The sequence below is a fragment of the Linepithema humile genome, chromosome 2 (assembly GCF_040581485.1).
Source record: "Linepithema humile isolate Giens D197 chromosome 2, Lhum_UNIL_v1.0, whole genome shotgun sequence".
NCBI lineage: Eukaryota > Metazoa > Arthropoda > Insecta > Hymenoptera > Formicidae > Linepithema > Linepithema humile.
In genome coordinates this window covers 2,251,538-2,264,325 of record NC_090129.1, presented here as the reverse complement: position 1 = coordinate 2,264,325, position 12,788 = coordinate 2,251,538, and the positions used below count along the sequence as shown (strand labels likewise).

The window sequence follows — 12,788 nt, the reverse complement described above, 5'->3', positions numbered from 1 at the left end:
ACGACATTATAAACGAGCAGAAGCAACACGGTGGCAAAACGGAGAGCGGCCTTTGTTAACTCGAGCGTCACGTTATCATCGCTGCGACGAGTTACGATGTAACGGTGCTTTAAAGCTTCTCCTCTCCGTTCCACCGTGCTTCTTTTTTTTTTCTCGCTTTTCGCAGCGGGTCGTGCGTGCAATTGCGCCATCGCCTGGCGCATCCGCGTTTGTGCGCCAGTCGTAAGAAGGCAATACCGGTAATCATGATTTGCGCGGCTTCTCTTGCGCTTTTCTGTTCTCAGTGTATTGAGTTTCGATGCATCGATTTTTATTATTATATATTTTGTATTATTTTACTGGAAGATGAGGAAACATACATTTTTATAAAGATCCATCGCAAGCAAAAATATCGCGTTTGTCGTTTAATGTCGGCATTGCGAATTGTTTTTACCGCAGAGAATTTCGCCGAGTCGCTGCTTGGAAATTCGATGTTCAGGAAGTTCAATACCTCAAAACGCCCATTTGTGTAAGCATTTCTCCGGAGCCAGAGATAGAGAGACAGAGAGATATGGCTCCGTCATAAATCACTTTTCTTCATCGCTACCGGAAGTCTAAGCTTCCGACGGGAGTGTATACAGCAATCGCAGACGGCATGATAGTTTTGGATAGGAAGGGTTAATCCATCACCTCGATCGAAAATAGTGGAATCTGGCATCGGCGATATGTATCGCGGGTAGGAGAGCGGCGAAGAGGGACCGCGGAATTGAATACAACGAAAAGGGCTCTGCCGTCGGCCGGCAGAAATTGAAACGTCGCGCGGAAATTGAACGGCAGAGCAGGCGAGCGAAGCCTTTTCCCTGGCTTTCGTTGCACCGCGATTCGGTCGGTGGGTCCCTGAACGCGGAAATGGAAGCGTCGCTTGTAAACTGAAAACCTTATAAATCAGTCCGGCATTTTTCGCGGCGACGCGGCGCGAGGCCGACGCTGTGTAAACGATCGTGCGCGAATTTCGCGATTGCGTACGCATCGCGTCGCGATTTTCTTTCACGAAAGGACCATTCGCTCTTTTTCCTCGCGTCGTGTGTGAAAGTAAAAGATGTTGATTGAATGATGAACCTTTTTTCCAACGAGTAATTTTATCCAGCGTATATACAAATATATTTTTATATCACGTAGAATATTTTTGTCTTATTCTATCGAGTCGTTTTTGCGGCGTTAAGCAAATTTGGAAATTTGCGACGACTTGCCGGCAGCGAATTTATGTATCGGATACATTTATGCGAGCGGATCCCGCGTGTCGTCTTACACTCCGCCGTTCCTTCCATCATTCGCACTTGGCGCGAATTTCACCCGGGGGCGGCGTCGCTTTACGATACGTTACATTGAATTATCTCGATGCATGCAGTGTGCGGCGCGTGCTACCGAGAAGCAGCACCGGTGATACGGTGTATTTATACGGGCATTTATCGCCGCGCGATTACGCTTCTCTAATCTCTATCGAGCATATATATCGCCTCTAAGTAAGTTCGTGTATCTTCATCGCGAATCACTTGTAAGGAAGCTAGAACTACTGTCGTAAGTTCAACACGTTTAATGCGCATAGCTTTTCATTAATTCCGCGATAATTTAATTAAAGATGGCACGGCAGATATGTTACGGTTGAATTCAATTTCTGAGAAATATATTTGTTATTTCGTTTAATCTTTTTGCGAAAATTTATTAGCGTAAAACAATCTTTATCAATCTTTCGAAAGGTACATCATTATTTTTAGATTTCCTGTATAAAAATTTGATTAATTATCTCTTTCTACAAAGGAAAATGTGACGACTCTATTGATTACGTCATAGCGAGGCACGTCAGAGCTTTCTATGACGTCAATTCTAATTATATTTGCCGCGCGGAAGAGATCAATTTGTTCTCTTTATTTATTATGCATGTTACTTCTTAAATGCGATTCGTACATACGTCACGCAGTAATAAATCAGTATCGTCGCGCTGAACATCATCACAATGATCATTTAATGCGTTAAGATGGGTGGAACGTTCGTGATCGACTGCGCGACGAGTTCTCGGTAGAATGGATAGAGATTAAGAGGCGGCGCATTTTCCGAGAAGCGCGTAAACCTTCTCGCTTATCCTTCCCGGTTCCCACAGTTTCTCCCTTCCTTCGTTCCTTTCTGCGGATCGGCGGCTGCCGTCGCTCTCAAGTCGAACGGCCGGAGAGTAACTCGTTTTGAATGTAACGCCGGTCGTTGCCGTGCGCGAAGCGATGATTCGATCTTCGTCCTTTCGGTGATCCGCGACTGATTCATAACAGTTCTCGCCGACGAAACCTTCACGTCTCGGTGAGTTTTTAAAAGCTCGAGACTTCCGCTGAGCGATGATCGACGAACGCGATGTGTCGCGATTTTTGAGATTTCAGAGCGTGCAATTATGTAATTAAAACAAAAACTGATTACTCAGTTTTAATGAATCTCTCGAAAGTTTTGCGAGCTGTATAATTTAGATGCTCTGCAGCGGACGGGTTGAAACACTTATCGGAACGTGATCGTTCCTCGTCACGTTGTAAATGCTCGACTTCGCGAAGTCGCGATAAAAAAGCCAGCTGGGAAAGGCACTTTGAAAATTGCCTCGCATCGCGAATTTCAGGTCCGTGCAATATACTATATCTCGTTATCGCGCACACGCCCGCCGCTCGGTCGTTTCTCTCCGACTCGCCGACCAATCTTCGTCCCGCCTTCCGTCCGTGACAGGTCCGCAACAGTTTGCCACTTACAGCACCTTCCGCTCCCTCGGCTATAACCTTCTCTCATTAACGTCCGTTACTTCGCACTCGATTCCGTACCCGGAACCACGTCGGGCTCGCCTTTCTCCCCCATTATTTCGCCGAAGCGAGGATGCACAAGGACGCTAATGCGGTAATGCTTCTTTTATCGCGAGACTCCATCCGGTACTCGTGAGGAAAATACGGATGATTTGCAGATGAGAAACTTTAAAAGCAGAGCTGTTCCAATGAAGAAGTCTTGCGAAGGAATATTGACACGAACTGATTTCATCATTTTTTTTTCTTTTTTTCTTTTAGATATCTTCAGGTAATTAAACTTGGAATTAAAATTCTGCTGAAGTAAAATTGCCAATCATCCCGTATAATGCGAGAGCGTAATTGAGATTTCACTCCACGAAAGCGGCCCGCATTGATCCGCGGCAATTTGGTGCGAGCTTCCGAGTACGCTTGCAACCTTGCTCCAGAAACGCGTTCGGTAATGGGTGTATTTGTGTGTGTATCTTCTTGATCATGCGTCACCACTCTTTCCACACGGCGTGGCGCGAACCCAGTGGCCCAGTAACCCACATAGACATTTATATCGAAGCGCGTGTCAATCCCTGAAAAGCCATGAAATTGAGTTCGATAGTAGGATTGCATACAGAAATCCGAAGCTTAATGGAATTTCTCTGACTGAACGAAAATATAGAATCGGTTCTCTTGTTTTTGTTTCAAACTCAAATTATTCAGCGTATTTCGGAAAAAATATTTATTTTTCATATTTTCTCTTGTACACACGCGTATAAAACATTTCTCTTTTAGGCTTTTAATGTAAAAATTCCCACATTTTTTGTGTCCGGACTTTTCGGCTCTCTCGCAGATGCAAGCAATTTATTTAAAGATCGCATCAAATGATGAAAGTTTATTATTACTTTATTATCAGATGGAATGCTTCTAGATTTTTAGCTGCTTTTAAATCTGCATTATGTTAAATTATAAATATTACGTTCCGGTTAAATTAATATTACGGGTGTTTTCTACATTGTTCTACATAGGAGTTTATAAAATGAGGACATACCTTATTTATTGCTGAGGTGGCAAGGTGGGAAGCGCGATTCGTATCGATCACTCGATTTGCGGAGGGAAGCGTGATGTCGCCGAACGAACGATTCGGCGATGATTTACGATTGTCGTTACAACGTCGCGCGCTCTGTAATAAGCCGCAATCGGCTCTTCCTCGGCGCACCTGCGTGCCGTCGCCGCGCAACGTTACATCTTTACTGGGTCAGCGCTCGCGCGCGATCGATATCTTCACCTTGCCGAGACACGAGCGTGCACCGGCGATCTGACCCACTGACCTACAAGTGGCATCAGGTCGCCGAGAACGAGGATACACGAGGCTCGTGCGCTGAAAACCGGACCGGCGGCGGGCAGTTAGATAGGATCAGATACGACGACTCGAGCGTGCTCGATGATTGCCTGAGAGTGCATGATTGCCGTTTCGATGCGCTCTCCGGCTTGTACGTCGCTGATAAATCGCTCTTACGCGTCATTGACCCTGAATCAGAGGGCGCGCGAGTTCGGAGCGCCGAGCGAAATCGAAAAATATACGTGAAATAACGCTGTTAAAATCGCAACAGTTTGAAACGCGACGAAATTGCATAAATTATTCTAATTGCTGGAAGCGCGGGTGGACATACGAGAGATGAAACGCGGCGATGAAACGGAGCGATCGGTGTAAAAGTGTCAGCGCGATAAAACGACCGTAAATCATATCGAGAGAGAGCCGGCTATCAGCTGCGCGGAGCTAATTAATCGCGATGCGCGGTGTCGAGGGAGGAAATACAGCGCGTGGTTATTCCGGTCGATGGACCGGAGGCAAGAAGCGACTCGAGCATAGATCATCGGGCCGGATACCGGCCGACCGGTTCCGGTAGTACATGCGGCCTGACGGACGGTTTGTCATCCGCATTGACGACCACGACCGGCGTATAGCTGATCCTGCGGTTAAGAACGTGACGCGACGCGACAGAACGGACGGATCCGTGTAACGAGGTCGGCTGGATCCCAGAATAACGCACTTCCGCATTGCGGAAACTACAATTTCGAACGACGCGCGAATTTACGACTGCGGATCCGCGCGAATGTGTTGCGCTTCTTTCACAATGGAATGTGTATATTTAATTAAATATATCAAAATTGCACGAGAGAAAAGGAATCCGATATTCCTGAAAAATGCAACTGAATCGATATATTTTATTATTGAAAATACATATTAATTGCGAATAATACATTATCGGTATTTCATGAAAGAATTTTCAGAAAAATTGGATATATATTTTTTATTATAAATATATATGTAATTGCAAATTGTATACCATTATTATATTTTGTAGATGCAACATTTTCGACAGTTGTTTTTTATCACCGCATCTTTTTCTCTCTGAAATTTGTTAACTGTATTTGAAATTGCGTTGCATCCGTGCAGAATATCACAAATAGATGGATAAACTTTCTCGAGCTTACATTATTTTCAACTTTTATTTTATCACAAATTAATCGACAGAAAGATGCGAGCATCGCTCCGTGTAGTCTTCTCCGGAACTCGTTACGGAGTTTAATCTAATTGTGATTTCCAGCGCGTGAGATAATGTAGCTGGATGTACGGCGGATTAATTCGGTCTGAATTTAGGCTTAGATCGCATTAGCTTGGGAGCGCGTTTTTTTTTTGCCCCAAACAGACATCGAAGTCGTTGACGCAGGCCGCGAAACTTTCTCGGCCCCTCTCGTCCGCCGCGCGAAGTGAAAAGTTTCGCGCAATCGAAATTACGTTCTCCGCGTTCTCCACGGTCTTTTATTATTATGGAGCGATACTGCGCGCGCTCTCCTCGGAACGACGTCGAGTAAAAGCGAAATAGGGATATTCTCGAAAGCACGATTTGCTTGTAATTCACCAGTAGATGTCTTGGACTTACTTATCCATTATGCTCTTGCTTCTTTTGCACAATTTCGGTCTTTACGACATCGTAAAAGTCAATTTCGCCTGAAGCTCGCGAACGAACGTGTTTGCGAGCAGCTAAAACTGTCGTCATATGTACATCGACAAATCCACCCTTGACAGTGGGCTGACGTAAGAACTTTACTTTTTAGCAAATTTAACATCGCGACTGAAAATACGTCGAGGCTCGCGCGGCGGGAGTTAACAGCCGGGAATATCGAGATGCAACTCCGTGCAACTAATGCGCGCTGTGTTTTAACGTCGATCGAGTTAAATTCGCGTGGAATATCGCCGATATCGAACCGCGTGTTGTCCGATTTGTACCTCGTGTTTTTAAGTGTGAATAATAACCGATAACGAATATCTGACACGCACGCGCACACACACACACACACACACACGTATGCGGGCGCGCGAGTATTACGGGACGGAGAGAATCACGGAGTGGAATCGCGCGGAAAATCGCGCCGGCATTGCTCAGGCAATTCCATTACGGTCGCCACGTCAATTCGATCCTGTCCTTTACCTGTTTTCTCTTGCCTTGCTCGCCCTTCTCGCCCGCCCCTCTCGATTGCTCGATTGCCACGCTTCGCGCAAATGCGAGTTTTATGAATAGCGAATAAATGGTTTCGCTAATCGAACCGTAATCAAGGGTATTATAACGGGATAATAATTTTCAGCCTCCCTCGTTGCGCCGCACTGTATTCTCCGTTTCGCCCCCGTTCTCCGGCCCCTTCTTTTCCCCCCTTCTCTCGTTCCTTCTATTTTACATGGGCGAACGAAAGTGCAGCGTTGGTTGTTTTATGGCGCGGTATTATTTTTTCAGTAATTGCTGGGGTGCGCTGTAATTAAATCAGTTACCTTCAGGCTATCCATCTACGCGAAAATACGCGGAAATAATGGAGCTCGTGATCGTTTTAAGCTGGCTTCATTTACTGCTGCTTCCGATTGATATCGAAAGAAAACAAAACACACGAGTTACTTTGCTTAAAATTACATTATTATTTTGAGATGGAAAAAATCGCGCGTGTAGAGAAATAAATGTAAAAGAATCATTTTTTTGATATATCGCAATGTCATTAGCAATCTTCAGAAACTAAACAGCTTTTTTTTCGCTGTCGTTTATATTTTTTGTACCTACGAATGTATAAATTAAAACGCGCGGTGTTGTCGATCAATACGACCGTTTAATGCGACGTAAGTCGTTTCTTATTTTCACTCAAATTATTCCACGTGAGTGTGTTTGCAGTTTATCGCAACGAATGGGAGTACACAAGATCTTCCGATATTTTTCAATTCAATAAAAGTATCTCGCTGCGGAACTACGGCGCCGCCATGACGTTACCGTCGACGGTGTTGCGTTTGGCTTTATTCAGCGACTCGGAAGAAAGTGGAACGCGAAATACGATAGCTCGCCGCATCCAGAGGCGAGCGTGCACCGGTGTATCGGGTCGTTATGTTGTAACGGGCGGTTTCGTAATTTACCCGGCTGCTCCAGTCGTCGAGATACGGATTTTCCAATATTAATAAACGCTCATCGAGAAAATGCGCTCCGGGTAATGGAGCGCTCATTTCACACGTTATTAGCTGCGGCGAGCGACGGAAATTTCGACGTGGGCGTTACGCCCCGAGGCTGCTATTATCCATGACAGTGGTTGGGCCGAAACTTTTCTACGCGAACTCGATCGGGCTTTTACCGCGAGTAGTAGACGCCGGACGCCGATTTTCCAATGCGGACGTTTTACCGTAACGCGGAAGTTTCGCCCGCGATTGTATTCGGTTAATCGTACCGCTTGAATGAGTCCAAATTTACGTCGTCGATCGATTCGGGCACGAGAGGCGGCATTCTCATTTCCCAATTTAACAGTCGACCGACAGAAATCGGAGTCTCCGATTCGAAAGCGATCGTCAATCGCCGGCCGATAGAAACTTTCCGCATACGCGCGGCGGATTCACGAGCTGATTCGCGAAACGCGAGTCCCCGGCAAGTTTTCAAGTGTTCCCTTCGGAATGCGCAGAGATCAACTTCGAGTAGGGAGAAAATTCCCGGTCTGAATCGCGACGAGCCCGAGCGCGCTCCTTGTCATTTTAGGGACGCCCGAGCGGCAAAATCCTGACGGGATGCGATATAGATACGCGCGTGCGAGATGAGCCCGAGCACGCAGCAGGAATAATATTAATCTCCGTCGTTGGGGCGATGGGAAAAGCGTGCGAGAAGATTCGAACCTTTCTCCCGGCTTTTCCCCTCGCCGAGGCGCCAGAAAGGTCGGAAAGGGCGGATACGACGGCTTAGAAAGCGCTCGAGACGCGAGGAGGAATATCGCTGCCGTGAGTGGCCTCGGAGATCGGAAGAAGAAGCGTCGATATCGATCGGCCAATACGCAGCGCGCGGAGATTCCCGGCCGCCTCTATGCAGAACAAATCGAGAGGGAAAGAGAGAGAGAGAGAGAGACAGAAAGCCAGTCGAGCACACGCGGTTATCTCGAGAACGTGGTTATTGAAAGGCACTTTATGGCTCTTGCCCGGCAATATCGAAGTTTTCGGCGGCTCGCGCGAGCGCGAGGCGAGGTTCCTGCGCCGGGATGATCCGCAGGAAATGTTTCCATTCTCCATCGAAATTAAACTCTCTGCGGATGTTATTATACCGCAGAGTTATATTAGATCCCGGGGATATCCTTATTCTCTGCGGTAGCTGTAATATCTTTCTCGCAGATGAATTACACGTTTGACTGTTATGAACGATTGCGGAATGAAGCCCCGGCGAGGCGAGGCCGTGCACTGAAAGGCGAATATGAAGATATATGAATCGTAAACGTTCCGATCTTATTGCCGGCGGAGTCGCCGCGAAATGTTCAACTTCTGACTTTCGTGTGACTTTGGGAAAAAAGTGCCGAGTACGCTCTCAACGGAGCCCAATCGTACGCACATTTTATTTCGACACGACGATATGCTAGATTGCTGCGTGATTCTCGATTATTTCGGAAATAAAATCTTACGAATTTATTATCAATGTAATTGAGATAAAGAGTCGGCAAGCTTTTTATCCGCACGATACTATCATGAAAATCGAAGTTAAATTTTGCAAATTACCGCGAATCGATTTGTGCGTGAAAAATTGTTCGAGAATTGTCTCGGGTGCTTTTTTTCGTTCGCGATCGAACGAGAATTACGATACTTTCGTTCTTGCGCCGCGAGATGAAAACGCGCCACGGTACGGGATGAGCTTATTAAAATACCAATCTGAGAGAATGCGGAGCTGCTGGCCGCCAGCCAGCTCTCAAAATAATGCCGATTTGCAGAGCGAGCCGGCGCTGCACGCCGAGCTCTCGACTCGCGACTTCCAACTACAGTAGCGAACCGCAAAACCAACCGCAACGGAATAACGAAGCCGCCACACTCCTTATTCGACCGGATGTCGCTCATTTTACGGTATTGCGTAGATCTTACGTGCATCTCGGTTGAACTTCGTTAACGTTAAACATTCTGTGTAATTAGCTAAATTACTTTAATGAGTATACAATAAGTAAGTACGTTGAGAATTTCGATATTGTTGATCCCGGCAAGTTACACAACTTTCTTTCCAGACTGGAAACTTTGAGAGAGTTCGCTCCGCGATATCGCGAAACCGGGCAGCGCCGCGAGCTACTTTTTTCCCCTAAATGTTTAAGAGGCACGAGAGTGTTCGCGAGTGGAGCGTGTTCGATCCTCGGCGGCCACAAAAGGTCCGTAAATCGCGGTCGTGTAAATTCACGCGGCGGCGGCGACGTCGACGGTTCTCGTTCTCGCCGTCGCGCTTTTATCCGCGGGAAAACGGAGCCGTCGTGACGCGCCGTGAATGCGGCCGGCGCGGCGGAACGGAAAAGGAGAAACGCGAAATGCGGAAGGAGAATGGGAAAACAAAGGGAAACGCAGCCGCGCGAGAGCTCGGGCCTGGAAAACCGGCTGCGCGGGGGAGGGAAGTATAGTGAGAGAAACGTGGAATTCGTACGAGCCGGGGATACGCGTTTTACATTACACGGAAATTCCGGAGTCCATTCCCGCGCGAGTAAATCCCCCGGAACTCGATATCGGTGGCGAATCGAAGCCAGCGAAGTGGGAGAAAGAGGGAACGAGAGCACTCGACGACTCGGGCAAATGATGGAATTTACGATAATCTCTTCCGACATGGTCGATTATTAGCCTTGCAGGCTGCAGGTGGCCGTGCGCGCGTTAATATAGTTTTATCCGCCGACGCGCATGAATCGCGCGGATTTCTTCGTTCATCACGAATCACTCGCGGTTCGAGAACCACTTCATTTTTCATTCGGCTCGATTTACCATGTGATTTTTTTGCAATTCATATGTGGGATTATATTTAAAGAAGAGGTTCGCGGTAATTTAAATATATTTTTTAATCAAGAGAGCGTAAAAGGTTGAATTTTTCAAATAAAAATGGAATTCAGATGTTCGATGTCGGCGGAAAAATTTCGATGACAAGTCACTCGGAGGCTTCTGGAAGCGCCAATTCGTGTAGAATTAACACGCGCCGATTTTCCGGCGTCGCGTGCCACCTCGCACACACGTAATCGTTAATAATTATTGTTATTGACGTATCGCGTGACGCTCTGCCTTGATGATGGATTTAACTCTAGCATCATAGAAATTTTTAGTGTGCATCAAGATTTCGAGATAAGCGCGATATGTGCGCGCGCCTTTGATTAAAAGCGCTCTACTATCGCGATATTAGATACTTTATCAAATGTGTTTGATAGCGCATGTAATGCAACAAAATGTAAATACATTGCGATAAATCTGTCTGCATGCAGAGTGTCAATCAATCGTTAAATTTTTTTATATCTCTGAATTTTTATACACATCTCTTTTCTCCTTGAATTTATGTTTTTACATATTAATTTATCACTTCAAAATATAAAGCTCTTTTCTGTACTTGAAAAATATTTTACAATTGATTGCTAGAAATTATATATTGTCAATAAGAAAACAAAGAAATGGTAAATATCAATTTGCTTGTAAAAATCAATTTGTAAAAACGATTTAAACTCGACGTGTTTGCATTCCCGGATTTAATGACGTCCCGCGCGTCACGCAATTAACGAAAAACGGAACGTAAAACTCTAAACGGGACCACAGAATGGGAGGCAAATTGACCTTGACTCGAGAATAGAGTTCACTATCGGTAGCGCACCAATGAAATTAATCCCTGGGCGATTGCGCGCCCGGCATTTTCACGATAATATATCTAATCGAGTCCGGCCGTTCTTCGACGGTCCCGGAACGATTAAGCGCGCGACATTCACAGCGTATCCTAACTGCATTAATTACGATTCAGATACGCGTACTTCTCACATACGGCTATCTCAATTAGGATTCGGAGACATAGATACGAACAAATTGCGAACAAATTGCGTGACAGAATTATTCGAAGTGGAAACGAATGAAGTCTGAGCAATTCAGATGCTCGATCTTTTTTTTCAAACATTTGAACAATCTGGAGAGAAAAATTCGCAAATAAGAAAAAGCAATTTTTGTTTTTTCCCTTCTTATAAAATATCATCTAACTTTGCTTTTCTGATTTAAAAATTTGCTTTGATTTAAGTTGGAATTATTTGGATCTTTAGACTTGAAAGTTTCAGTTCGAAGTTTGAACTGTTCGATCGCAGTATTCCGGACACTAATATTACTTCCTTCGCTGCGCTTCGGAAAGAATGAGGTTCTCTCGCGAGGTAGAAATGCGTGCGTGCCTGCGTGAGAACTCACGTATCGTCGAAACGCATTAGCACGAGAATATAGCGGGACATCAGATACGTGTGCAATAGGCATGAGGTCAGTAGGTGTTGGAACAGAAAAGAGCATCGATGTTCTTATATAACATTTCGTAACGTAAGCACAGACGTCAACCCGTTCGTATCTCATTTTTTTCTCACATAGGCACTCACGTTCCGAAGCACGCCACATAAAAACGGATGACGCATTTTGCATCGACGAGAGGATAACAGAATTAAAACTTTTTTGTCAACCAGTGTAATTATAGGCTGTTGATTGGGTGTCACTTGTTGCGTACGGCAAATCCTACGACTCCGCGGAGCGTCGTTCTCACGGAGTTCTGAAATCGCGTAGGCTTGCCTCCGATACAGCCAAACGCAAGTCTTCGCGAGACGAGAGTCGATCGAGAGACAGCCGCACTGTCTCGCGCCCGACACACGCTTGGCGAGGCAGCAGCACGAAGAAGGTTGAGGAGAGAGAAAGAGCGTGCGTATTCTTAGGCGGCCGGCGAAATCTCGGCGAGCAGCCGTTACTCGGTGATGCATAAATAACCGGTGACGTCAGGTCAGGTACGTGGAACCGTGGGACGGGATTTTCTTCTCCCCGTTTCACGTAGCGGCTTTCAAACACGCGCGCGAGCGCGCCGCCGCCCCCTCCTCCTCCTCCCGATATCCGAAAATCGCCGATCCGGCGTCGATGCGGGAGCGTCAAATTCGAATCTCGCTCCGCAATGCGGAAATCACGTTTCAGACATTATTAACCTTCCTCCGCGCGATATTGCATTTTCGTGCCGGGATAAATCCACTCGTCAACCGGAGAAGACGCGCGAGAAGCGCGGCGCGATGTTATCGATCCGCTGAAATAAATATAATCGCTCGCCCGGCGGTTTATTATGCAACGCGAGAGCGTAGGCCGAGCTTCCTGCCGCCTCCCCCATGCCGTTGGTATGACGTAATAAATCGGGCGCGCGCGTTGCATCTCTCTCCTGCCCCCCTCCCCCTCCCCCGCGACCTTTCCGCGGGGATTTATTCGCGAAATCGGGCGGATGCGTTATCGCCCTGTGGCGGCAGCGGGCTCGTGATGTGGGCGCCGCGGCGAGAGAGAAGACGAAGGACAGTTTCTAACGAGCCGCGGAGCGCCGTTGCGCGATTTTCGAGAGGGAAATATTCTCCGGCTACCCGTGACTTCGCCCGAGGGTTTGCTGCAACTCCACCCCTTCCGTCTACCGTCCCATCCCGCCGTCGTGCCGGCAGTCTCACTCAACTTTCCTCCGCCGTTGA

The 12,788-nt window shown here is 46.7% G+C and overlaps 1 protein-coding gene across 6 annotated transcripts in view; it reads left to right on the top strand.

The window, feature by feature from the left end:
* LOC105677561 (platelet binding protein GspB) overlaps window positions 1-12,788 on the top strand; it is a 176,133-nt gene that overhangs the window by 94,177 nt on the left and 69,168 nt on the right. The gene's annotated exons all lie outside the window — the stretch shown is intronic.